Raw genomic sequence first — 27,525 nt, forward strand, 5'->3', positions numbered from 1 at the left:
TCTTCCCAAATGCACTAACTTCAACATCAAGATTCCTCACAGGACAAATTGATTTCTCTTTTCTCATTGCCAAAATGTTGGTTTTCTTGTTTTTTTTTTTTTTTTTTTTTTTTTTTCTGTACAATTTTGAAATTTCTACAAAATTTAACTTGGTAAGAATCTCTGCTTGCATTTTCTGTGGCTCCATTATTTACATTTGCCTGTTAATATATTCATGCTTTTTCTTTTCAAACTTCATCCTTTCAAACTAACTTTCCCTTCCTCTGTTCTGCTGAGTTCGCATCATTGTCCCAGTCATGCAAGAAAACAGAAAGATATGGTTTAATTAGACTTCAGCTTTATTAATTTAATGTATCTGGGGAGTATCCAGCAGCAATTTCTACAATCCAGGTCATAAATTTTTCATTAATTATTTTCTCTTATAGGAGGACTGCCATCAACATCCAGTTGTTCTGGTAGCAGGCCTTGGCAGAAGAACCACCACTGCCTTCAAATGACAGTAAGGAAATTTTCTCTTTATGATAGGCATAGAGAGCCCTGCTTCCAGTTATCACCTCCTTTTGAGGATGCTTTCAATTTTGTCTTTCTCCAGCAATGGCTTACCATGCAAAAAACAGATCCTATGTGGTAGATCAAGTAACAGATATATTTTAACCTATAAGAGAGCATATGATGGAAGGTACAATTTTAGCTATATGCCCTACACACGTTTACAAGATTGGATAGCTGATCTGAGCTATCCACAGGGGTTTCCTCCACATGGGTGGCAGATCTCCAAAGTCTGTGAAGGAAGGTGAAGGTGATGCTTAAAAGAGTTAGACATCATTTCCCAAGGTAGTGTACTGAAAGAACAAAACAGAACAAAAAACAAAAGAGGATTCTGGATCCAATTATGGCATTGCAGATTTCACCTCAGAACCTCCCTTTTGCTCATCCTTATACTCTCAGGGCTCCTTGCTGTTTTCATGTTTAATGGAAAATATTCGTTGTGAATTTGCATATCATTCTATTTAATTGGTTTTAAGAGGTATTCACTGTTATGATCCTTTAAATACTTACATTATGCTTTGGATAAAAATTTATTACATGATATAAAATATAATGCAAAAAATCCTGAAGGAACAGAAATGACAGAAATGGAAAAGTTGTGGGTAGTAGTTGTTGATTTCTTAGCATGCAGAGACACTTCTCAAATACATAAAATTTTTTAAAATATGCATATAGTTCACCCATATTACATATTATATGATATTGTATAAATATGTTATATGAGGGATGCTCCAAAAGTAATGCCTCCTGCTTGTTCAAGTTGCCTACAAAGTCAGAGGAGAACCCTGTTGGTATGGCAGCAGAGGTTGAATCTTCCCACCAATATTCTGTTACATGTTGTTGTCACGTGACAGATGGCAGCAGAGGGGCAGTCTGACAAAATGGCGTCTGACACGGAAGTGTATATAAAGCAAAAGTGTCCATGCAGAAAAAATGGCACACATTGATATTCATTGACACTTGCAGGGTGTTGATGGAGACCAAGCAGTGGATGGGAGATAGTGAGGCAATAGATGGTGCATTTCAGCAGTGGCAACAGAAGGGTGAAAGACAAGCCACGTTCAGGATGGCCATGCAGATTTTTACAAGCATGTATGCAGGTTTCCATACATCAGTGGCCAAAATGCACAACTATTGCAGTGACTATGCTGAAAAACAGTGTTATTGAGAATTTGCTCTGCCAAACAGTGTTCTTGTGCTCTTCGTAGCTGGTGTAGCTTCCATGGAAATAAACAGGAGGCATTACTTTCAGAGCAACCAATATGTAACGCATATAAAATAAAATATATACCTATATATAAAATCATTGGCACCTGACTCAAATAATTTGTGATCTGAACAATTGAAAATTATCATGGCAGGGGAGGAAATAACCAGGAAAATGTGAAAGGAACCACTGTGCTTGTATTCTGCTCTAACTAATCAGTTCTGCATTTAATCTCTTGTGAAACACATAATCTTTAGTCTTTAATCATACAGATGCTTACCTAGTAATAGCAGTGTTCTGTGAAGCGCACTTCGGTAGTGCATATAAAAATATTACAAATCTGAAACCCTGGGTCTATATTTCTTACATTTTGACAGTTACCAGCATGGGAAGAGAAACATTCTTGACTAATGTCGATATCTTTATATACCCTGTATAAAACGAGCTTAGCAGAGTACAAATTTGTCCTGGATATATAAGGAAGAATATCAACAACTTTCTTTTCACTTGGGCTGGCATTTAAACATATTTTCCTGTCATTTTTCTTTCTGTTTTCAAAACTGTTGGACATTAATGACTGTGGAAGGTGAGTGAGCAGCAGAAAAACTAAAAAGAAAGAAAGGGGGAAAGAACAAGTAGAAGGAAAAAAATCTTTGGAAAGGAGGACTGGCATTTTTCTTTAATTCTTTAATTATCAGTGGGTACACTGATAAAGAGTCCTATTTCAAAACTGTGACTTAATGACAAGTTGATGTGTAATACTTTGCCTGAAGACCCAGACAACATCGTTAAGAGAGAGACAAGTAAATTGTAGGTAAGAAATAAAAATAAATGTTTCCACACCTCTGACATAACTGTAAAAGTTAAAAGGCTACTGATAAATTGGAGACAAATGACTATTGTTCTGGCAGAATACGAAATCTTAACTCATTTTCAGATAACAATATTGCCAGCTCTTGCAATTTTATTGTTAGTCTCATGATATTTGATGCTTTTCTTAAAGACCCAGTACCTAGATTTATGCTAACTAAGAGGCTATTAACTTTCATTAAAAATATAATGTTTCCAGTGTTCCCAGTCCTGATAACTAAGCAGAAAAGACTAGAACATTTCCTAAAACTGTAAATGGTAGAAGTCAAACAAGTTTTTTTTTTTTTTTAAAAAAAAAAAAAAAAAAAAAGCAAAATAAAAATGAATTCAGGAAGTTTTACTCATGATTTCTGCATATTTGGCAATGCTATGTCAAATATAATTAAGTTATAGATTTATTAGATAATAAAAATTGCAAACCTGATAAGAAGATTCTGTTCTAAAAAAGCAGAACATGATGAAAATCTGCCAAAAATGAAATTGAGAAAGATTTCAATTAGCATAGGAAATTTTTACTTTTTGTTGCCTTTAATGAATGGTTCTTCATAGCTTTCCAACAACAACACAGAAGACTAATTTTAAAAACTTGTTTTCAGAAACTCTCTTGCTCTATTGGCAGCAAACCCAATGTACAATTATAATTTTCACCTCTCCTGTCCATCACCATTTTAAAAAAACTCAAGCTTCGGGGATTTGACATTGTTCAAGTGGCATAAGGCCACACTCCTAAAAAGACAAATTGAATAAGCATTATTTCTATTAGTTCCAGTTTTATTAAGTTGTAGTCAGCCAGTCACCAAATGCAATCATTAATCTGATCCCAAATGCCTTTTGATAGGGACAGTCACTAAAATAATATGTCATACAAACCAACGCTGCTTTTTGCTACACAATCTTTTCTGATGTGAGTCTAGACATGTGAATTGTTCAAACATCATGCAAGTTATGAAATCTATTCATGCTGTTTTGACAAAGGGATGAGAGCTCTGGAAACAAACTATACTATATATTTCAGTCCATTGAAATAATGAGTATGACCTCAACAGAATGTGCAGCTTTATTGAGATTTACAAGAAATCAAACCAATTACCTACATTGGTACTTTTTAAGCTTCAAAACAAATAGACAATTAAGCACACATACAGACACATGTAGACAAAAACAACAACAAAAAACAAACAAACAAAGAAATACCATAAAAACACTGCAATTCATAGACCTCCTCCTGTCAAATGAGTACCTTTTTCTGTTATTACTTCTGCAACATTTTGAGTCATTCAAAATCTCTAATTTATACTCACCATAGTTAACTACAGTACCATCTAAGTTTCCAGAGCATGTACAAATCTTTTTAATTATCATGGCAATATTCTGATGCCTGCACTCTCTGGGCACATCTATTTTTGCTGCATTGACACCATAGTTGATCCTTACCACATGACGTTTTGGACATGGCCACAGAAAGGCTGAGGTTGAAAGGGACCTCTGGAGACCATCTGGTCCAGCCCTTTGCTCAAGCAGGGCCATCTAAAGCTGGTTGCCCAGGACCATGTCCAGTCCGTGTTCGAAGATCTCCAGGAAGGAAAAATAGTCACAGTGTACGTTCTTCATCTATATTTGCTTATCAGTGCCTAAAAGCCTTATAAGACTTAAACCAGAGAAATCTGGTAATTCCATGACCAAAACCAGATAGCTAACTAAAAAAATATCATAATCATCAAATTTGGTAGTTAAATCAAAACTCCAGTTCTGTAGGCTGTTGTAGCTATACTGTCAACAGAGTACTGCTGAGATAAAGCCCATATTCCCAGCTATCAGTCATATATTCTAGCCAAAGCAATCCATACATTCTACCTTGGTCTGTAACACTTCAGCCCCAGTAAAATAATGGCTGGGGAAGCTTCAGAATAAATTACAGCTTCTTGCCCCAGGTAGCTCCAGCATCTTGCTCTGGCTTCACCCTCTAAGTATGCTTGGAGAACTAATTATCCTTTCACTTTTTCCCAATTACAATTAATTAACAGCAGTATTTTATCTATGACTTTTCTGAGTGAGACTGAGAACATCTTTATGGCAGGAATCGTAAGTACTTTCCATCTACCAAGAAGAGGACAAATTTTTTGTAGATCTACTGGCCATGCACTGTCCATAACTGTGTTATTCTGTCCCAGTTATTCTGATCACTGTCTGATCGCCACTTTCAGGGATGAGGAGAGAGAAGGAACTCCGCATTTACTATATTCCACCACTGGTGAGACTTTCTGGAATCAGAGCATCTCTTATCATCAACTTCTCGTTTCATCTACCTGCAAATATACTATCTGGATATTGTTTCTCAGTCCTTGTAACCCCTTTTCTCTCTGGACTCTATTGGAATCAAATAGTCTTCCCTTCCTGAAATACTCCTTCCTGAGGTAAACAAAACATCATAAGCAGTCCCTGTTTCTTTCCCTCTTTGAGCAGTGTTTTCTTACACAAGACTACACAAGGGAATGGGTTAATGTGGCTGACCTAGAACAGTTTTGCCCTCTCTCTCTCTCTCTCTCTCTAGTAGGGCCTTAAGGGCCTTAAGAGACAAAGGCACTTGATCTCTTGGAAGGGATCAAGTAGTAAAACTGTGCTTCATGGAAAAGGTTCACAAAGTCTTCTAATCTTAGTTTAAATCTAAAATTTCAAGAATCATCCTTTTCCTGTCTTTTCATCAATTAGAAATAAGATATACATAGATGAAAATTAGATTTCTTGACATTTGTTACTAAAGAAATAAAGATTGAAAGCACAAGAATTGTCTGAATTATCCTAGAAGCTATAAATATTTCAGCACCATGAAAGAAATAACTTCAGAAAGCTCCTTCTCCTTTCTATTTTTATGAGAAGATACACTGCTTTTGTTTGAAAGTGAAAATTCTTCACAAAAATATTTGACCCTCTCAGCAGCTTAAAAATAAATCACAGTGTATCTTTAACAATCACAGCATTTCCCGAGAACCTGGACACTGTCAGCATCTTTCTTATATTTTTTTGAAGTATTTAGGGGAGGTCTTGAGAATTATCATTTGTTACAGTGACTGAAAATCAAGTAGACAAAAAATAGTGGAACATCTGGGAAATTATAAATTGGCAAGAGAAAAAACAACAAGCTTTCTGTAACAGAAAATTGTGCCTCACTAGTGCGTTAGAAAGTTCTGAAAATATTAATAAGACAGTAGATGAACGTGACCCAGTGGACATAATTTACTTGGATTTCAAAAAGCTTTAGAAAAGGTCCCTCATAAAAGAATATTAAAGATAATAAATAACAATGAAGTAAGGGGCAAAGGCTTGTCATGGATTAAAAAGTGATTAAACGATATGAAATAAATAGTTATAACCTCAAAGAATAGATATATTAATAACTGCGTGTCTCAGGGGTTAGTGATACAATTGAGTTAATAAGTTTTTTTCATCATTTGGAAGAGTAAGTGGATTGCAAGGTGGCCGAATTTGCTGATGGCAATGTACTATTGAACACGTAAGCTCTTATATAACCTTCTAGTCATCATGTCAGTCTGAAAAGCAGTCTGTACCAACCTGAAAATCACTGAGGGCAGGAATCCCAGTGAGTACCACAACAAGATGTTACCAGCACTCTGAGGCGGAAGGAAAAAATAATAATTTGTCTGCATATGAGATGATCAGCTTATTTCAAGACTCCAGTAATGACTGGTTACTTTCTGGCTAATCTTAGTTAGGAAGTGGGACAGAGAAAAGTGTTCACTAGGCCACCATTCTGACATTTTTCTATGACATGCCCTCTGTAGACAATCTCCTGTAAAATATGTAGTTCTTCTGCACAGTTGAAGAAAGTTGAAATCATAGGACTCAACAATCACATGTTAATCCTATGAACAGAAACTATGTTTTTAATTTATTTCATTTATGGTTAACTTTGAATGTTTATTAGCCATAGCATCATGAGTGATCTCATGCAATAGCTTTTCACCTTACGATAGAAATCAAGGAAAGACATTAGCACCAGAACTAAATATTCTGGTTAGAGATTTCACTATTCATAAACTATTCCTATTGTCCATCAGTAAGGATCAAGTATTCCAAGTCTTAGTCCCAGGAGTTTCATATCCCCAAAGAACTGCACTGGTTGATCCATCAGAGAGTTTACTGGAAAACATGACAGTTATAGTGATGTTCAAAAAAAGCAGTTCCATTCAGCGTCAGAAAACAAATAGTCCTACTCATTACCAACAATAACCTCCTATGGAAAACAGTAATAACTGAGGAGTTGGAGTGGGTCCAGGAGAAGGCCACAAAGATGATCAGTGTGCTAGAGCACCTCTCCTATAGGGACAGGTTGAAAGAGTTGAGATCTTCAGACTGGAGAAAAGAAGACCCCAGGGGGACCTTATAGCGACCAGACAGTACCTGAAAGGGGCCTACAGGAAAGCTAGGGAGGGACCTTTTATAAGGGCAGGTAGCAATAGGATGAGGGGAAGTGGCTTTAAACTGGAAGAGGGTAGATTTAGACTAGATATTAGGAAGAAATTCTTTACTGTGTGGGTTGTGACGCACTGGAACAGGTTGCCCAGAGAGGCTGCAGATCCCTCCTCCCTGGAGGCATTCAAGGCCAGGCTGCATAGGGCTTTGAGTAACCTGGTCTAGAGGGAGGTCCCCCTGGGGGGTTGGAACTAGATGATCTTCTTAAACATCCATCCCAGTCCAGATATTCTATGATTTTATGGGTATTCAATGCTAGGATCGAAATAATTCACAAAGAAGCTTTTTTCTTTTCTTTCTTTCTTCTTCTTTTTTTTTTTTTTTACTAATTCTATTTCTTTTTCCCCAAGTATAAAGTATCAGACCCAAATGCATTAATCTCCCACAGGACATCTCCAAAAAAGAAAGGTAAATGTGCATTGCTAGTAAATGTGAAATGCATTACATTCTTCAGACGCAGATTATCCAGAGTGGAATAAAACTTGATCTACTGAAAGAGAAAAGTTACTTTCCAGATCTTTCCATGAAATAAGAAGTAACAATAATCACCCAAAAGAAAATCTCTGGCCAAACACAGACCCAGCCTTTGATACAAATCATATCTGTTCAGAAACAACACTGTGAAAGACTGTGAAAAACTGAAGAATTATCTGATTACTTTGTGGGAATCTCTTGAAGTATTTTGCCATGGCTTCATTTGTAAGTAGAGCACTATCTTTTGAAAGGCCAGCCATTTAATCCATTAGGTACTTCTCTGTTATAACAAATATCATGGCAGAAACTCAGTCCGTGCACAGGTTGACTTGCAGCAAGTGGGCTGGTAATCATAACAATATAATGAGGGACCCAGCTATGACTGAAGACTTTCATACACGTTATGAACTATATATTTTCAAATGCATTAAGTTTAGTCAAGCAGTTGATTTCTGAATTTGCAAAAATAATGAAATAAATAAGAGATCTTAATGTGTCTTTATTTGTACATTTAATAATACATTAGATAGAAATTCTACTTCATTGTCAGCTAGTTGAGAAGTACAGCATGTTGCACTATAATCACAATCAAATATAATTACAAGTATCAAGGGAAATTTAGGCTACAAGGCAAAATGAAAAAAAAAAAAGAATTTGACCATGGAACATTAAATTAGTAAAACATAAAAGTATTTTAAAAGAAACTTACTGTCTGTTATAACTAAATTATTTGCATAGCTAAAATGAAGAGACAATCTCAGTGTTTGCAGTTATGAGCGTTATATGGCAATCAGAAACTGCAGAGAGAAATAGCACTGCTAAGGTTACAGTCTCCTATGCTTCTCCGACATATTTGCACATTGAAATTAATGCAATCCCTATAATTTTTATTTAAAGCAATGAAATAGGAATTTATTATTCATCCTCCTTTACCTTCAGTTTCTAAGAAAAACACAGTGAGAGGTTACCAATATAGCCATGCTATGCCATGTCATGGCATATGCTGAGAACTCTTTTTATGTAGAAGTCAATGGGAGCAGAGTTAGGCCAGTGCTAAAAGCTCATGAAAAATCTCTCCAGGATGACTTTCTCAGCATCAAATAGTATGCCTGTAGCAGAACTGGGATTGGAATTACACTCAGATCTTCTAAATTCCAGTTAAGTGCCTTAATCACATGACTTACTGGAGATCTCCTAAATGAATTCAAACATGTTCCCATCATTTCTTCACCTGCAGACCCAGGAAGTCTGGTCAGAAGCAATCTGAGACAGCTGCAGCTATCAGCTATCTCTTTGTCAGCTGTTTTCTAGAAAATACATGCATGAACTATCATTCCCCAAGAACAGAAACAAACTAAGGTGGAATTCATCAATAATAAAAAAATCAATCCTTCAGAAGTACACATGTTCATTTTTTTCCCCCCAAACTCCTACCATTTAAAAGCGCAATTCACATCTTATATTACTGAATTGTTACTTTCTTGCAAATCTGGAGTAAGAGAATATACAGAACTGATAATTTCAGTGCAAAATCATCTTTCTTCAAAAAGAAAACCTCAGAAGAAAAGACAAAGCTTCAAGGACAATTTTTGTGAAGGTTTGAGGGCCACTTGGACTACTTGTGACATCTGCACTAATTGAAAAAGCAAACGAGGCCACATAGGGCTGTTCTTTGACCATTTAATCAATTTTCCACTCAATGTATTGTTCATTCTTAGACTTTAATGCTGGGATTGATTTTAACAGTCATTACAGAAATACCTAAGTCAAAGGGCTTTCAACCTCTTTTAAGTTTGACCAATGGGAAAATGAGATTATGGATATGTGACTAAACCAGTGACTGTGATTCAAATGCCTTACTGAAGAACAACGCCTGAGTAACAGTCCATTCAATTCCCACTGGTGACATGAGCTAACAGGAGCACAAAGTGAGAAATAACAAGATGATTATCTCTGATAATGTCTGATCTGGACTCTGACTGCAAAATTATCTCTGAAACATTCATTAGTGTCATATGAAATCCTAGAAGCACAGATTGGTTTGAGTTGGAAGGGACCTTTAAGACCATCTAGTTCCAACCCTCCTGCTATAGGCAGGGACACCTCCCTCTAGACCAGGTTGCTCACAGCCCCATCCAGCCTGGCCTTGAATGCTTCCAGGAAGGAAGCATCCACAGCCTCTCTGGGCAACCTGTTCCAGTGTTTCACCACCCTCACAGTAAAGAATATCTTCCTAATAGCAAGTCTAAAGACTAGCTCCCTTCAGTACAGAAATAGGTCAGCTGTCAGATGTTTATAAATAAATTTTAAAACTGGATATTTAATTCAAGCAAGCAGCAGAGTCTGGAAGAGAATGGAGAAGAATATTAACATTATCTTTAACATTATCTATCCTTGCAACCACAGTTACTAAATATAAATAAATAGTCTGTAAAATAATAGAGAAGAAACATGGAAATCTGTGCTTTGTCTTGCAGACCTACATCCACAAATAGAAAGGGAAAGACCACCAAAATTACTGCTTGAATAAATTTTTATCATTTTAACAACTTCCTCTTAATAGAAATATTTATCTCACTCAGCACTTAGATGGTACTGACTAGAGAAATTGCAGAGATGAGAGAAGGAGATAAACTGTTCTGAAAACAGAACATACTTTAGAAGTGTTCTATCTTTGAATGGATTTATACCTCACAGAACAAGAGGTTCTATGGAGATGAGTCTATAAGAAAATTCTTTTGTTCTTTTGTATGTGTCATGGTTTTATAATTTTGTTATCAGTATTCCACATCATAACATCATGTAAAGCACAGATAATTAAAGAGTTAATACTCCAGTTCCATGGACTGACAACTTTCCTGATGTCTGGTTCTCAGAAGAGAAGAACTACATATCCCAGGGCACTTCACATTAGAGAGGAAGATAAGCCATGGGAGGAAGTCATGGGATCTCGCTCTCTGACTCCCTCTCACTCGCTGCCTGGAGTGTGTAGGTGTGCTTCCCAGCCACGTGCCTTCAGTTCAAAGTAGGCTTTTCAGTTTTGGACACTCTCTTTTTATTTATGAGCCTCAATTTCAATGATACAGTATTATATTGTGTTATCTTGCATTCTGATATCATATTTAGTAAAATTAAGTTTTCCTCCTTAGGTCGTTGCTGCTGTTCTGTTTCTGGGGCCAGCTCCCATCTCCCTACCCTTTCCCTTTTCCCCTCCCATTTTTGGGCCAGGGGTCCTACGGGCCTGCTGCCCCCTGTCACAGGCACAGATTATCTAGACATTTCTGTGACAATATGGTACAAATATATAGCAAGAAGGAGCAATGGCTGAGTTACATAGCTTGTGGGGAGAGACTTCTTTGCCTTCTGTAACATTAGCGATTCCCTCATGTACTGCTTTCTTCTCTGTTCTGGGGCAATAAGAATTTGGCCCTAATAAAACAGATTTACAGCATGACCTTTGCGCACGCGCATGATATATTGTGATGACAGCCACTCCACTGTGAAATACGATGCTATGGTCTTTCAGTTGTTTCCCTTTGGAAGATGAGCCTTACATGATTACATTGATAAGCATCAATGTATCAGAAATTATGCCAGAGTAACAGATACTGACGTGTTGTACTGTTGGAACTTTGAGGATATTGACATAGTTCTGAAAAAGCAAATTTAAGGACAAGGTGAGCCACAAAAATAACATCATTGAGAGATTATTCAATTCAGTTCCTGATTAATACTTTCCTCTTTTACTAAGATACACTGACTTACAGAAGACCTTTGACACTTCACTGGAAAGCATATGTTGTTTCAAGATTTTTCATCATTCCTATGCATGCCTGAAATTTGTTTAGGCTGGCAGATGTTTGTCATGGGATCTTCAGTATTGTTATAGCATTAAAAGGGCATTCTTCAGATACATTAAACACTACATCAGTTCTTTAAGGAAATTACTGTGTCTGTGATATGTTACACTATTAACACATATACAGCATCCAATTCAGTAACATGCATTTATCTGGAGATTTGCATGCACCATGAAGCAGAGTTGGTTTGCTGGTTGTCTTTGGGTTTTTCCTGCTGGGAAACAAGGGAGGTACAGAATGGGTGGTGCTCCTTGTCATCTGTTTTCAGTGATGCTATTGAGTGTTACTTATTCATCTGAAAATGTGGTTCACGTTTGGTATTAATCTTATTTTTATTCAAAAAGATCAAAGCTAGCTTGGGTCCCATTCGCGTAGCTGCAGGTAAAATATCAGTCATTTCCTCTAAAAGCTCTAATTGGACAAAATGACAGACAGATGAAGGTAGGTTGAGAAAGAACAATCAAAAGATAAAATATAATGTGTACTTATACAATACTAAACAGTATCAGAAGTTTTTCTCAAACAAAAATACCAACTCACAAAATTTACCTTTCAGCTGCACTGTGATACCACTTGTAATTAAAGTTCCTGCATTACAGATACACTTCAAGTGTATCTGGCCAGGTCTTTACAAAGTCTTAGATATTAACTAGATATTAGAAGCATCTCTACTGTTTTGAATACTGGAGAATATAATTCAATTGAATTCCATCTAATTTTGCACGTGACCTGAAAAAGGCCAGAGTTTGGGTCAGAGCACCGATACAAGATGATTTCTATGTATATTGCTAAGTACAGCAGAGTTGCATACCTGCACATGATTTTGAGATTATGATGCAGCAGGAGTATTTCAGCAAGTATTTTGGAAGGTGAAAGAATATTACTGTACAGATATGAGGTGTTTTGTGCAAGAGGTTCGTTTGTTTGTTTTTATTATTATTATTAATACAGATAAAACTGTAATTCTCTGCAATAATATCCTTCCTTTTCCTAATATAATTTTGTAGAACAGATGGTCAGAAAACAATGGTGAAATGAATGGAAAATATATCAAGGCCTATTAAGACTATTTGGATTGATTAACTTAAAATGGAGGCACAACTCTGTTCAATGAAGAGTTTAATATTTACGAGGGTTTCCCAGAAAGTAATGTCTCCTATTTTATTATGTTGTCCCGCAGTGTCAGAGTAGATATTGGTGTCAATAGATGTTGGACCTTCCCACCAATGTCTTGTTACATTTTGTTGCAGTGCGACAGATGGCAGCAGAGGGGTAATCTCACAAAATGGCATCAGACATGGAAGTGCGTATGAAGCAAAGGCGTGTCACTGAATTCCTCCATGCAGACTGCCCCTACTGGCATTGGTTCACACTCACTGAACAATGGAGACCAAACAGTGGATGTGAGCACAGTGAGGCAGTGGGTGGTGCATTTCAGCACTGGCAACAGTAGTGTGAAAGACAAGTCAGGTTCCAGATGACCATGCACAACTGCTGTACTATGAAATGAAGAATGTCTCAATTAACTTATTCACACAGAATTGATGGATTATGACCCAGAAACTATGAACAGGACTGAGTATTGTCTTGAGTGAGTTGGAAACAATGGTGGCAACACTGGAATAACATAAAATTTGTGCCTGGTGGGTCCCACAGATGCTCACTCAGGAACATAAAGAACATCACATGCAAGCTTGTGAAAATCTCTTGAACCAATACGAGGCTGAAAGCGACAACGTTGGGTATTGCATCATTACTGGTGATGAGACCTGGTATCACCACTATGAGCTGAAATCAAAACACTCCATGGAGTGGTGACATGCAAATTCCCCACTGAAGAAAAGATGCAATGCTGAGTTGATATAGTGACGTGCACTTTCTTCTGAGACAGGAAAAGAGTGATCCCTCTGAATTTCCTGGAACCCTGGCAAACCAGCTACTCTGCCTGCTACATCACAACACTGAGCTGAAGTTTCCAACATTCAGGGTCAGGCCAGAGAAGAAGACAACTTTGCTCTTGCAACACGGTAACACCAAGCCCCATACCAGCTGGAAGATCATGAAGCACACTGCCAATCTTGTCTTGACTGTCCTACCACACTCACTAGATACTCTGGATTCAGTGCCTTCTGATTTCCATTTGTTCAGTCTGATGAAAGACAGACTGTGTGGGCAACTGTAGAGCAAAGGCAATGACAGAGCCTTTATTTGAGAAATAGGTGCTATAGGAAAAGATATTAAAGAGGAATTAATTCACCTCTCTCAGTAACAGTTTGGAGAAAGGGACGAGCTGAGGAATGTGACCCTCCCCTGTTCAGACCATTGTGCTGCAGGAGAAAAGGACAGGGGAAAAAGGCGACTCTTACAGAATCAGATAGCACAGGAAGTATCGCAGAGATAGAAGGGGTGGCTACACACCCCCCTCCCCCCCCCTCATGACGGACCCTCCAGGCACTCACATACTTACATAGCTCACTGGAGCATTGGTTCAGTCTGTGACCTTGGAATTCCACTACAGCAACATTTTACTAATATTATAGGTGCTCTGAAACACTACGTAATCTCTGATTGTACAGATTTTTACAAGTGTAAAAAATGCATAGGTAATGGCAATAACTGTGTTGAAAATGGTGTGTTTTTAGCTGCAATTTTTGCAATATCGTACTGCATTATTGTGCTCTTTTTGTCTGTTGGAGTTTCCACAGAAATAAATGGGAGGCATTATTTTTCAGAGCTAAATATGCAGACCATTCGACGCTTTAAAATCTTCTCTATTTTCCAGTAGGTAGGACAGTTTATTCTCTGAATATTTGGATGAGTATTCAGCAGGCATAGTCTCTGACAAAAGCAGAGAACTTGGTTTTTGATAAATTCCATCTTAGCTTGAAAGATTTAAGCATGAGAGGTACATTCATAGAATCATAGAACCATAGAATGGCCTAGGTTGGAAAGGACCTCAAGGATCATCATGCTCCAACTCCCTACCTCATGCAGGGCTGCCAATCTCCATATCTAATACTAGACCAGGCTGCCCAGGGCACCATCCAACCTGGCACTGAACACCCCTCAGGAATGGGGCATCCATAGCCTCTCTGGGCAGCCTGTTCCAGCACCTCACCACTCTCTGTAAAGAATTTCCCCCTGATATCCAACCTAAATCTTCCCTTCCACAACCATTTCCCCTAGTCCTGCCATTAATTACCCTTGTGAAGAGTTGACTCCCCTCCTTTTTATAGGCTCCCTTCAGGTACTGGGAGGCTGCAATGAGGACACCCTGCAGCCTTCTCTTCTCCAGGCTAATGTTAATTTATAGAACCAGAATGCTAACAGCCGTATGTACCCTCAGCAACAGCCACCTCTGAGGCTCTTGCTTAAAGTGTTAATTCCTTACAAGTTTCAGCCAATGTAATTAAGTGAAAGATATATTCAAACTCTGAAAGAGAAAATAACATCCAAAAATGCTAGTTAACATTTTTACTTATAGCAAAATTGCTTTTTGAGGAAATACTGGAAAAGATCATGAGTTTGAGTGTCTTACAATTGCTTTGGTATTAATTTGTATTTGGTCTAACCTGACTCAATATTCTTACAATTAGAGTGACAGCTCTTTAGCTATCTGAAGCATTCATTTTCTTAAAAATTTTGTCAATATGTGAAAATTTCAACAACTTTACATAACTGTAACTGCAACTAATTAGGGGGTTTTGTTACATTTCTGAGATGCTTTGTATCATTAGATAACATCATGGCCTCAGTTTGTGCCAGGTTAAGTTTAGGTTGGATATCAGGAAAAACTTCTTTACAGAAAGGATTGTTAAGCACTGGAATAGGCTCCCCAGGGAAGCAGTTGAGTCACCATCCCTGGATGTGTTTAAAAACTATTTGGATGTGGCGCTCAGGGACATGATTTATTGGAGGGTTGTTTGTTAGGATGGTATGGCTAGGTTGTGGTTTGACCTGACGATCTTTAAGGTCTTTTCCAACCCGAGCAATTCTACAATTCCATGATTCTATGATTAATTACCTGGTTTTGTATAAGGTAACTTTTTCAAATAGCAATCATCTAACAAGAGTTTTACATTTGATATTCCTCTAATATTTTTGAGACATTACAATGCTTTCTTTGCTTGTTTTCCCATGGACACCAGTATTTTCTGAGGAACAAAAGAAAAGAAGATTTCAGCTGTTTCAGTTTTGCTATTATTACAACTATAATCTTGTTGAAGACTCTACACTAACTGATTCCCTCTGAAAAGCTGTCTTCTATCTGCAATGTGACGAATAATCTGTAAATGAAGCTGGAGATAGGTCTGTTGAAAAGAATATTTCTCTCCTGTCAGTTACTGAGATGCTCCCTCAGAAAATAACTGCTCACCTCAACATGAGGAAGCAGGCGCTGATGCTGGCCCAACTAGACGCAGAAAACAAATGGTTCTTGTGTTTGCTTCTTCCTTCTTTCCTAGTTTTCCCAATTTATTTAATTCTGTAACTGTTTCTAATACTGACAGTATTTCAGGTGACACTGTGTAAAATGCTGTATTGATAATGTATGCTAACTGTTAAGTCCCGGCCTGATCCAGATTGAGCACCTGGGGAAAGGACTAGTGTCACAGGGTTATCTCTAGATAACCCATGACGGGGGCACAGGCCCCAGGAGAAAAAGAAAGAAAAAAACAACTTTGTCCCCTTGTCCTGCCATTCTCTACACTGTAAAGAGCCCCAAAGATGATCAGAGGGCTGGAGCACCTCCCCTATGAAGAAAGGCACAGGGAGCTGGCCTTGTTCAGCCTGCAGAAAAGAAGGCTGTGGGATGACTTTATTGCAGCCTTTCAGTACCTAAAAAGAGCCCACGGACAGGAGGGGAATCAACTCTTTGAAAGGATAGATAACAGCAGGACAAGGGGAAATGTTTTGAAGTTGAGGGAGGATAGATTTAGGTTGGATATCAGGGGGAAGTTCTTTACAGAGAGAGTGGCACGGTGCTGGAACAGGCTGCCCGGAGAGGTTGTGGATGTCCTGTCCCTGGAGGTGTCTAAGGCCAGGTTGGATAGGGCCCTGGGCAGCCTGGTCTAGTATTGGATGGGGAGGTTGGTGGCCCTGCATGTGGCAGGGTAGTTGGATATTCATGATCCTTGAGGTCCCTTCCAACCCTGGCCATTCTGTAATTCTGTGATTCTGTGAATTTACTCCCCTCGTTTGCAGGCTCCCTTTAGGTATTGAAAGGCTGCAGTAAGGTCACCCTGCAGCCTTCTTTTCTCCAAGCTGAACAAGCTCAGCTCCCTCAGCGTGTCTTCGTAGGGGTGGTGCTCCAGTCCCCTGATCATCTCTAGTCCACCTCCAGACACTCTCCAACAGCTCCCTTTCTTGTATTGGCGGCCCCAGACCTAGACACAGTACTCCAGATGGGGCCCCATGAGGTCAGAGTAGAGAGGGACAATCACCTCCCTTCCCTGCTGGCCACCCCTCTTCTGATGGAACCCAGGATGCCATTTACTTTCTGAGTTGCAAGAGCACACTGCTGTCTCATTTTCAACTTTTCATCCATCAGAACCTCCAGGTCCTTCTCTGCAGGGCTACTCATGGATTTCTCTTCCCAGTCTATATGCCTGGGATTTCTCCAGCCCAACTGCAGAACCTTGCACTTTGCTGTGTTGAACCTCATTAGATTCACCTGGGCCCTCCTTTGGAGTTTGTTGAGGTCCCTCTGAATGGCATTTCTTCCTTCCACTGTGTCACCCACACCACTCAGCAAACTTGCTGAGGGTGCACTTGATTCCATCATCGATGTCATTGATAAAAATGTTAAAGAACACTGGTCACAAGATATTAAAGAGCACCAGTCCCAAAACAGACACCTGGGGGACACTGCTCGTTACCAGCCTCCACCTGGACATAGAGCCATTGATGACCACCCTCTGTCTGCGGCCTTTCAACCAATTTCTAATCAATCGAGTGGTCCACTCATCAAATCCACATCCCTCCAATATGGAGATAAGGATGTGGTGGTGGACCATGTCAAAGGCCTTGCTCAAGTCCAGGTAAGTGACATCAGTCACCTTCCCTTTGTCCACCAGTGCCGTCACTCCATCATAGAAGGCCACCAGACTGGTTAAGCATGAAGCCGTGCTGGCTATCTCAGATCACACGCTCATTCTTCATGTGATCAAGCATGTTGTCCTGGAGGATTTGTTCCATGATCTTACCAGGTACAGAGGTGAGACTCTCTGGCCTGTAGTTCCCCAGGTCCTCCTTGCTCCCCTTCTTGTAAATGGGAGTGACGTGACCCTTCCTCCATTCAGCCAGGACCTTAGCTGACAGCCATGACTTTTCAATCATTAAGTATGATGAAGAGCAGCTTGGCAACCACCTCAGCCAGTTCCTTCAGAACCCTGAGATGCATGCCATCCAGCCCCATGGACTTGTACACATTCAGCCTCATGAGGTGGTCTTGGACTTGCTCTGCCCTTGCAGTGCTCCCAGTGCTTTACGTGATGTTATGATGTGGAATACTGGTAACAAAAAACATAAAACAGCGACAACTGATTTGTCCAAATGCTACAGATACTATGTTGTTCAAGTTCAGAATTAATTACCTGTTGCTACTATATTACTGTGGAGGCATTTCACGCGTCCTTCGTTAGAACATCCCAGTTCATGTTTCACAGAATTTTCATGCTCAATTATCTTTACTATCAAAAACAATAACCCCACACAAACCAAAAGGATGTAAAAACATGCCAGCTGACAAGAAATTAGCAGTAGTTGGTAGTAGTTTTGAAAACAAATTTTTGCCCTTTCAATTTTCCTTTTCTCTTTCTAAAAATAGAAAGAAATATTAAGAAACAAAAACCCCACAAATAATAAAACAGTAACACTGAATGTATGTAAGCATAAAAGGGATGACACTGAGGCAAGGGCAATGACATGATACAAAAAGTGAGGGGGGGGGGGCGAGATTTGGTTTTATCAAGTAAGAAGAAACAAGTAAGGAGTGACCATAATAAAGCAAAGATATGCAGTCTTGAAAGGAGAGGCCGAATTCTGTGCAGTAAATACAATCATCTGCATTACAGCAAACAATCAGAATAGGGTTGGTAATGGGCATTTTATCTTAATGTCAGAGAGGATTTTCTTCCATCCTTTGAGCTCGTCTCAAGTTTTATTAATGAGCTTTGCTAAATTATAAGAAAAGGCTATTTGGGTAATAAACATGAATATTAAAATGAAAAGAAGTATGGATTATGGAAGTTCATTGCCCAAACGTCTAAGCCCTCTATTGTGTAGCAAAAGTATTCATCTGCTCTTTCAATTGCTTGGTTAAAATGCTAAATTATTCCTGGTGCTTTGTAGTAGATCAGTTAACATTACTTTTAGTTTTATTCAGACAGCACGTTCTTGTTCTTCTTTGTATATGAGGCACTGGCAGCTTGACCTTCCAGTTTATTTGTTTATAAGACCATATCATCAAAGTTGTACAGCAGGCAGCTCACAATTTTCAAATGTTAACACTAAAAGACCTACATTTCTGACTGATGTCAAGCTCTGTTTGCAAATTTGGAATAACAGGCAAGGTTCTTATCACACGTTGAATGAATAAGCTCTAGATATATCGTTAAATTCAGCTTGAAATGTTTATTATCACATTTTAGAGAAAAACAAGATTACAGTAGTTGCTCTGAGGAATAGAATCTAGATAAAATATATCCTGAGAATGCAGACTCTAAGAGCCAAATGCCAGTATGTTTTCCTTTTACTTGAAGAAAAGCTGTTCAAAGGCAGGACTAGAAACTCTAGATCCACTGCAAGGCTCTCTGTTGTACCAGCTCATATCCTAGTAACACATGCAGCATTCATGCTCCTACCTAGGTTGAGCAAGTGAGTGAAAAATAATGCAGATGATGAATTTGGTCTTTTCTGTTCATGAGCAGCCAATCAAAATTTCAAACATACATGAAATTACTGAATGTCTTCCATCTGTAATTTTTATCTGCGTATGTTAATCACATCTTCCTTTGATGTTTCAGTGTTCGTATCTCTAACACTTATCTGTGACGGGCCAGAAAAACCACTAAGCAGTGTACCTACCTCTGTTAATGGCAGTGTGAGACTTCTCATGACCAAAATGTCAGCCTAAAGAAAAGGAAGTGGGTTTTTTAATGGCTTTGGCACTTACTTGCGATGGCAAGAAGCTATGCCATCAGGACAATGATCAGCCTCCACTTCAGGCAACGATAGTAGAGAAGCTGCCTTCAACTTACCTGACAGGAGGAACTAAGGCGAAGGTTTATTATTGACACTGAGATTATCCTTTCCTGCACTCTGTCACATAAACAGTTGTATCAATTTGTATCCAGTTAAAACCTATGTGGTTTGTGTATTTTATTCAGTTTCGGTGTTTAATAAAAGTAATTTCACAAAGGAATGCTCCATAAATGTAAAAGCCCAGTTGGCATATCTAGAGACCAAAATTGTACTGATTTATTTGTGGTTCAACCTAAAAGCTAAAGAGATAGGCACTGACTTTAAAAAATTGCATTCAGTGCAGAGCTGATAACACAACCGTTATTTACCACACCATATATTCAACTTTAATTTTTTTGTTGTTTATTCTTTTTTTCTGCAAGCTGCAGCACTTGCACTGAATATAACAGTGAAATAGTGAGTAGGCAGGCAGCGTTATTCAGTTTTGCTGGCTGTTGTAAGTGATGAAACTATAATTCACTGGGTGATAGATAACAGAAGGTAATTTTATGGTTACTAAGAATGAGTTTGCATTTGTTGGGATAGTTACTATATAAATTTATAGATCTATTTTGTATGTATCACATTTTAAATTTTAGTGGCAGAACAAGGAGTGGTATGAGAGTAACACAAGTAGTATCGTCACGAACTCCTGGTTTAGCAGTCACTTGTAAAGGTATACTGTAATTCATCATGAAATAGGTTCAGAATGTTCTCAAAATCTTGTTATAAATCATAGCCTCTGGAAGGGAAGGTGTTATTAAGTTTGTTTTTTGATTTTTCTCTTGCCCTTTCTCCATCATCTTATCTAGGAAAAGTGTTGAGATGTAGGGAAGGCAATTCCGTACAGGAGGTCCTTTTAAGTGCTGGATTTAAGTGCTCTTCCAGGATTTAGCACTTTTCTAAGCTTAACTGACAGGTCATTTTGCCCCTTGTTATCTGGGCACATAGACCCTGGGACCCCATGAAAACAATAAGATTAATTGTGGGGCAGGCAGTAGGACACTAGAGCTTCAGATCGCAAAATTCAGACAAGCTTGAACACCTGTCAAGCTAGTATGACATTTACATTCAATAAATATAATGTCTCCAGAGAACCAGAACTGTTTTTGTTTAAAGATGGAGATTGGGCCCCAGGGAAGCCATTTTGTTGAACATGCCATTCTGTGGTGAAGAAATACAAGCTTTTGTCAGAGATTTAATTGTTGGAAGAGCTGTTAAGATTTCAGTTCAGGTCACAAATCTGAAGGAAGCCTGGACTGACAGAGGGGTGCTTGATTTGATGATCATGGGAATGAAAGAGGAATAGAGGTGGTTGATGTACTGAATTTGCATTTAAAAAGCTCACCTAGGAACTTAGCAATTAGACTTTAAAATATAAAAATTTAACTTCAGAGCTTCCCAGAAGTATTCAGAAGTACTGAATTATGTAATGGCCAAACCAAGGACATTTCTTGGAAGTGAAGTTTTCGGCTGAGTATTTTAATAGCTAATTGCAAAATTCTGAGGAAATGCAGCCAGCCACAGGAGTTCAAACAAGAAAACTAGGAAATTTAAATGATCTTCATTAAGAAATATTTTCTTCAGAATTATAGTTGAGAATATTTTTTTCATTGTATCCTATTACAAAATGTTTCTACACCATAGTAATGTACTGACAAAAGAGAGGACCTCCTGAAAAGGATATAGAGGTTGGGAGGAGAAATGGATACTGTCCAATACAAATGTTATTTCAACTTCTTACAGACCAAAACAAATCGGAATTTTGGCTTTGTTGTATTAACTTACGTTATGGGAAACAAGTAGAGGTTTCCATAGAGTAAAAAAGATAATTTGGAATAGTTTTAAAGAGCTTTCAAACAGTGGTCATCAAAATCCTTCATAATCATCTGTAGTCCGGGTTATCATAAAATGCAGTTCTGTTTCAGAAACAGAATGAAAAAGGAGAGCAGCTTTCCATTCTTAAAATTTCAGTTGTTTTTCTCATTCCGAAAGCAGTTTGAAGCTATTCTGCATCTGTTTACTAATAATAGAAGTAGAGGAAACTAAGGAACCAAGCTCTTGCCTGGAATTTAAAATTTGTAGGACAGACCCCATCACTGGGCATATGTTATTTTGGGTGCCTGTATCTCCCAGGATGTATTACTATACCTTCACTGCACTGCATGTGAAAGCAGAAGGGAAGGAACCAGTGAATGAGAAGTCTCTTTGGGAACTGCCTGTAGGAACATAGTGATGTAAAAAATCAAATAGATAAAGCCATTGCTGATCTCCTGGATCCTTGAAAGCTTCACTCTCAACACCTGTAAATGAGAATCACAAGAGCATCATTAGCGAGCTCCACTGCCTTGCAGCAGTGGGGAGATCCAGAGATAATGGGAAGATCCAGAGGCAGCTCAATCCTGGGAGAAAGATTTCACGCTCTGCTTCACTTCAGCATTTAATCAACTGCAAAAGCAGTTTATTGCTGTGTATACTCCAGTGCCAGAAACATTATCACCTAATTAAATTGTTTCATTGTTTTGCTATATCAAGCAACATGTCTCTTTAACTCCATTTTATTTAGTAGCAAGCTTGCTTTAAGATCATCAGAATGGGAAATTAAATTGAAGGGGTGTCTGTTTAAACTAAAGTTCAAATCAATAATGCAGATAGACTTTCACTGCCAAATTCAAGTTCTTCACTTTACTGCAGTCCTATATTTGAGCACTATTGACAGCATCTTCTACATTCACATATGATATATGACCACGGAGCATATATTTCAAGGCCTTTTCACTTTTTAAACTTGTTACAATCACTGGAATTTCCCTCCTTTACAGGTTTTTTTTTTTTTTTTTTTTTTTTTTTGTTACAAAGACTAATAGAATCACAGATATCCTGAACTGGAAGGGGCCCACAAGGACCAGCTCCAGGTTCCACAGAAAACAACCCAACGATCAGACCACATGTCTGAGAGCACTGTCCACGCTCTTTCTGAACTCCTACAGCATGCAGCCATGACCACTGCCCTGGGGAGCCTGTTCAGTGCCTAACCACTCTCTGGTGCAAATCCTGTCCCCAACCCCCAGCTGCCCCTCCCCGACACAGCTCCATACTGTTCCCTCAGGCCCTGTTGCTGTCACACAGAGCAGAGCTCAGCTCTGCCCCTCCACTGCCCTCCTTAGGAGCTATAGGCTGCCATGAGGCCTCTCCCCAGCCTCCTCTGCTCTGGCTTGAACTAACTTCAGTTGCTTTTCATACGTCTCCTCCAGACCCTTCATTGTCTTTGCAGCCCTTCTTAGGACACTCCCTAATAGTTTTATGTCCTTTTTGTACTGTGATGACCCAAACTGAACACAGTATTCAAGATGAGGCTGCACCAATGCAGTGTAGACTGGGATGATCTCTTTCCTCCAGCAGCTAGCAATGCCATGTTTAATGAACTTTAGGATACCTTTGGCCTTCCTGCTGCTTGGGCACACAGTTGACTCACATTCAATGTGCTGTTGACTAAGACTCCCAAATCCCTTTCAGAGAGGCTGCTGTCCAGTGTTATATCTCCCAGTTTGTTAGTATAAGATTTGGAAGGGACTTTCACAGTGTATTTTAGCAGTGATTTGGACTAGATGATCTTCAGAGGTTCCTTCCAACCCCTACAATTCTGATTCTGTGATCCTCAGTAAGTACAAACAGAGCATACTGTTGCATGTACAGAGATCTATATTATATCCATACTTAAATTTATTTATATCTTCATATCAATTAAAGAAACTGAAAAAAAAAATTATTAACATCTACCTATCACCATCTTTTTATGCACCAAAAATAGTGTGTCCAAATGGATGCTTACAGCTGCTTAGCTGTGTACTGCACAGGTTAACCCACATCTACTTCATTTGAAAAATAAATTTTTAAAAAGCACACCAAACAAAAAACGTATAATCATTGCCTTATGACTGAAAAAGACTTGCAAGTCTCTATTCCTTTCCTTTTGGAACTTCTATTTGTAAGGAAAGGAAATAACCTTTACTGTATTGTTGGAATAAAAGGAACTAGATGATTCATCTCTGTGAATCTGCTTGTTGAATTTGATGGATCATTCTTAAAAGCGACGTTGCTAATCTTCAGGTTTTCTTTTTTAGGTTATTCACAGATCAGTGGGTTTTCCGGCTAATACAGGTCCTGATGCTCTTCTGTCTTCACACATGGTATTCATCATATCTTGACAAGAAAAGACCTTCAGTCTACAAATAACCTTCACTGAAGTAAGACATGTAAGTGAGTTTCTATATGAAAGATAGATTTTATGGCTGAATAAAAACTAACTGTAGTTAGAAAGTGTTATTACGTGGCCTTATTTGAACATTTTCTCCCTTTTGATTTTCCTCAAAAGATTTTTAGTGTTTGTTGTTAAATTACTAACAGAAAAAAATATATATACTGTTTTACCATTAACCACAAATTCAACAGGAAAGGAAAAGCAGTTGAGTATTTTATCATTCTGAAATGTGCAGCCTTTAAAATATTTAAGTATCCACATTAGTTCTTGTCAAACTAGCACAAAGCAGTGCATAATTTGACCTATGAACAAGAGCAGAACAAGATAAGAAGCTTTGGTAAAGGTGAAATATTCACAATGTAGCCACTTTGTGCAACAGTTAATAATTTGGTTTCCTAACACATCATCATCATCATCACCATTATTATTATTATTATTATTATGGTGATCCTGAACAGGGTATCCAAAGTAACTCACTGTAGTCTCTATTAAGCAATTAATCATCAATACTATGAAAATATAATGATCTTTCTCAGAACCACAAACTTCAGCACAGAAGAAAGCTAATTAAATTTCATTGTCCTATACTGTAGAATCAATCTAATTTTGTATCAGAAGGATTGATCAGATTTTCCTGTTTTTCCACACTCCCACAGCTGTAGTGAAAACAAGTCTCTCGTCCAATAGGTTAAAATTAACTGTTCCTGAAATGAGTCACTGATTTCAAAGGGAAAATCATGACATATGAGGAAAGACTTAGACTCTCACATTGAAAATGTGTTAAAAAATAAGTCCAATAGAATGAAATTTAGTGAAACAAAAACTAATTCAATTTAACTTTACTCTCTCATGTAGCAGTCCTGGCAGGTCTACTACAAAATGATATTTTGTTAGGTTTTTTTTTCCTTATTATGAAACATTTCCTCATTTCCTGATGGAGAACACCAATCAGGTCTCCTTTCTTTGAGAGCCACTCATTTAACAGACCATGTAGAAGCTTATTATCTTCATAAAATCAATTTCTAACTAGTCAGTCAGAAAATGGTCACTGATTTCCAAGAGGGTGTCATTGGGTGGGACAAAAGAAATTGATTAGCAGGGAGATTTGCTGAGGCAGAGTAACCTGTCTGAAACTTTATATGATAAGCAATTAACTAAGAACTCCACTTTAAGAAGCACACCTAAACTAAGATCATAGCAGAGAATAGTCTTTTCATTTTCATGCTGATCTAATAATGAAATAAAGGTTATGCTAAGAACAATAAACATGACAGTACATGCAGTTTCAAGTGCTAAATACAGCATTGACATTTAATTGTTGAAGCTGCAGTGCAGGAAGACAAATCAACAAAATAAAACATGAAAAACTGTGATCATAGAGTCTGATTATCCTCACAAACAATTCTGTATCATTGTCTTTGATGTAAATGTCTAAAAAAGAATAATAGAATAAGAACTCTTCAAGCATAGAAAGCACTCAGCAGTGCAGTGTTATGGCAAGAGCTTCACTAAAAATGAACAGCAAATGTATCTGTAGGTGCCTCAAGACACAACTGTAGTTCTAACTGGGATCAAAACAGTGCAGAATCATTTGTAAGTGTGATGCTTTCAGTAGCATTATGTAGTCCAACAGACTACATAACAGACTACATAACAGACTACAGGTATTTTTTATTTTGTATGTTTTCTTTTTGTTATAGTGGTTGTTTAAATTATTGGACTTCCGCATATGTTATATATTTTCATCTATTTGATTTGGAGAAGTGCATTTTTAATACCTCCAAATATAACGTCCTACAGAAGATCTGGTAAATATAAAATATAACTTCTCTAGACAATGCAGGAAGTGTTTTAAAATCTGTAAGATCTTGCTGTGGAAACAATAAAAACTATTTAATAAATACATATATTTACTTTCTTAAGCAAAATTATTGTATAACAGTTTCCCTTCTTTGGTGAGCTTTAAAATTTAAATGTCTTTACAAAATTAGCCTTTTCTCAAGAAACCTCTGGTAAGATGGTTCCTGTGATGGTATTTCCAACTTCAGAGCTGAAAAGAGTTAAAAATGAGAAATGTATTTCTCACATGAGCTTGGTATGTTGATTTTTTTTTTTTTTTTTTAGTCTTTTGAAAGAAACAGAAATTTTGAATCATACTTGATCTTAATTTTCAAAGCAGACATCATTTTTTCACTGACGACTGTTTGAAATGTCCACAGAGATGAGCATTATACTCCCCATCTTCAGCAAACTCAGAGTGCAATTCAGTGGCAAGTGTATCTACATTAAGAGATGTAGAAAGTTATCAGTGTATTTCTTCACTGTATGTTTCTAATTGGAATTCAATTTGCAATAAATCAAAACAATATTAAAAGCCCATCTTTTACACTGGATACTAGTGTCCTGTAGATTCAGTTTGGAATGATTTTCTTATCAAAAACATAATCATTTATTGCACTGGAGCACAAACCCGTCACATGCTATTACAGTAAAAGCCAGGCATTACTTCCATCTGGCTTTGTGCACACAGGATGTTGTACAAACTACCAAAAGAGCTCTGTTTCATTGTAATTAAAATTTAGTGTTACACTTAAGCAATAAGGCAACTCCAGGAGACGTGATTATCATGAGATAATGACCTTGGGGTGTTACAAGGCAAGGAAGCAACCAAATGCCTCTAATCCTCCAGGGGGTATGATTATTTCAGAATAACCACACCCCCTGAGGTAGCGTGATTAGTATCAGAGACAAATCTGTACTGAGAATACAGAAATGATTTTGTAGGGAAATGTTGGGGGGCCAGTCTAGGTGAAGATGATAATGAAGACTGCTGAAGCAGCAGTTTCAATGAGCCTTGTTGTTCACGTGCTAATTCTGAAATGGCTTTAAGAACTCTCTGGACACATATAGAGCTGACAGTGATGTCATAGCGCTATAAGTAATCCTCCATAAATGTACAGATCTAATCTTTTCCTCCTATTTTGATTTCACAATTTCCATTTCATAATAGCAATAAACCATAGTAAGCAAAGCATTTCTGGGAGGCTATTCCACTTCTCAGGTGACTGAAGTCACTCAACCTTTAGCCTCATATCTTTCAAGGCATCTAAGAAGTGCAATAATTCCCCAGAAATGCACTGCCTGTCATGTCTTATTGCTTAATTACTTTGTACTTATCAAGTAGTTGCTCTTTAAATGAATGCAGAAGCACAGTATGTTTTACAGTTATGGTGTGTATAGGAGCAGTATAACACTGTTATGGCAAAACGTAAAATAAGTAATTGTTACAGCACAAATACAAACTAAAGCTTCACTACAAACTGTGCTACCAACTATGTTAGGTGTAGGACATTCTATTATTCTGATAAGTACTTTGTATATGACTAAGTAATGGGACATATTCAGCTTTGGTAAGGTAAAGATAGAGAAGACAAGACAGAAAAGACAAACCTAAACTCTGATTACAGAGTTTATATTCCTCTTCATAGAATCATAGAATGGCCTGGGTTGAAAGGGACCACAATAATCGTCTAGTTCCAACCCCCAGCTATGTGCAGGGTCACCAACCACCA

Source organism: Lagopus leucura, unplaced genomic scaffold, assembly GCF_019238085.1.
Source record: "Lagopus leucura isolate 7727_CA_CO unplaced genomic scaffold, USGS_WTPT01 Super-Scaffold_100001, whole genome shotgun sequence".
In the NCBI taxonomy this organism is placed as follows: domain Eukaryota; kingdom Metazoa; phylum Chordata; class Aves; order Galliformes; family Phasianidae; genus Lagopus; species Lagopus leucura.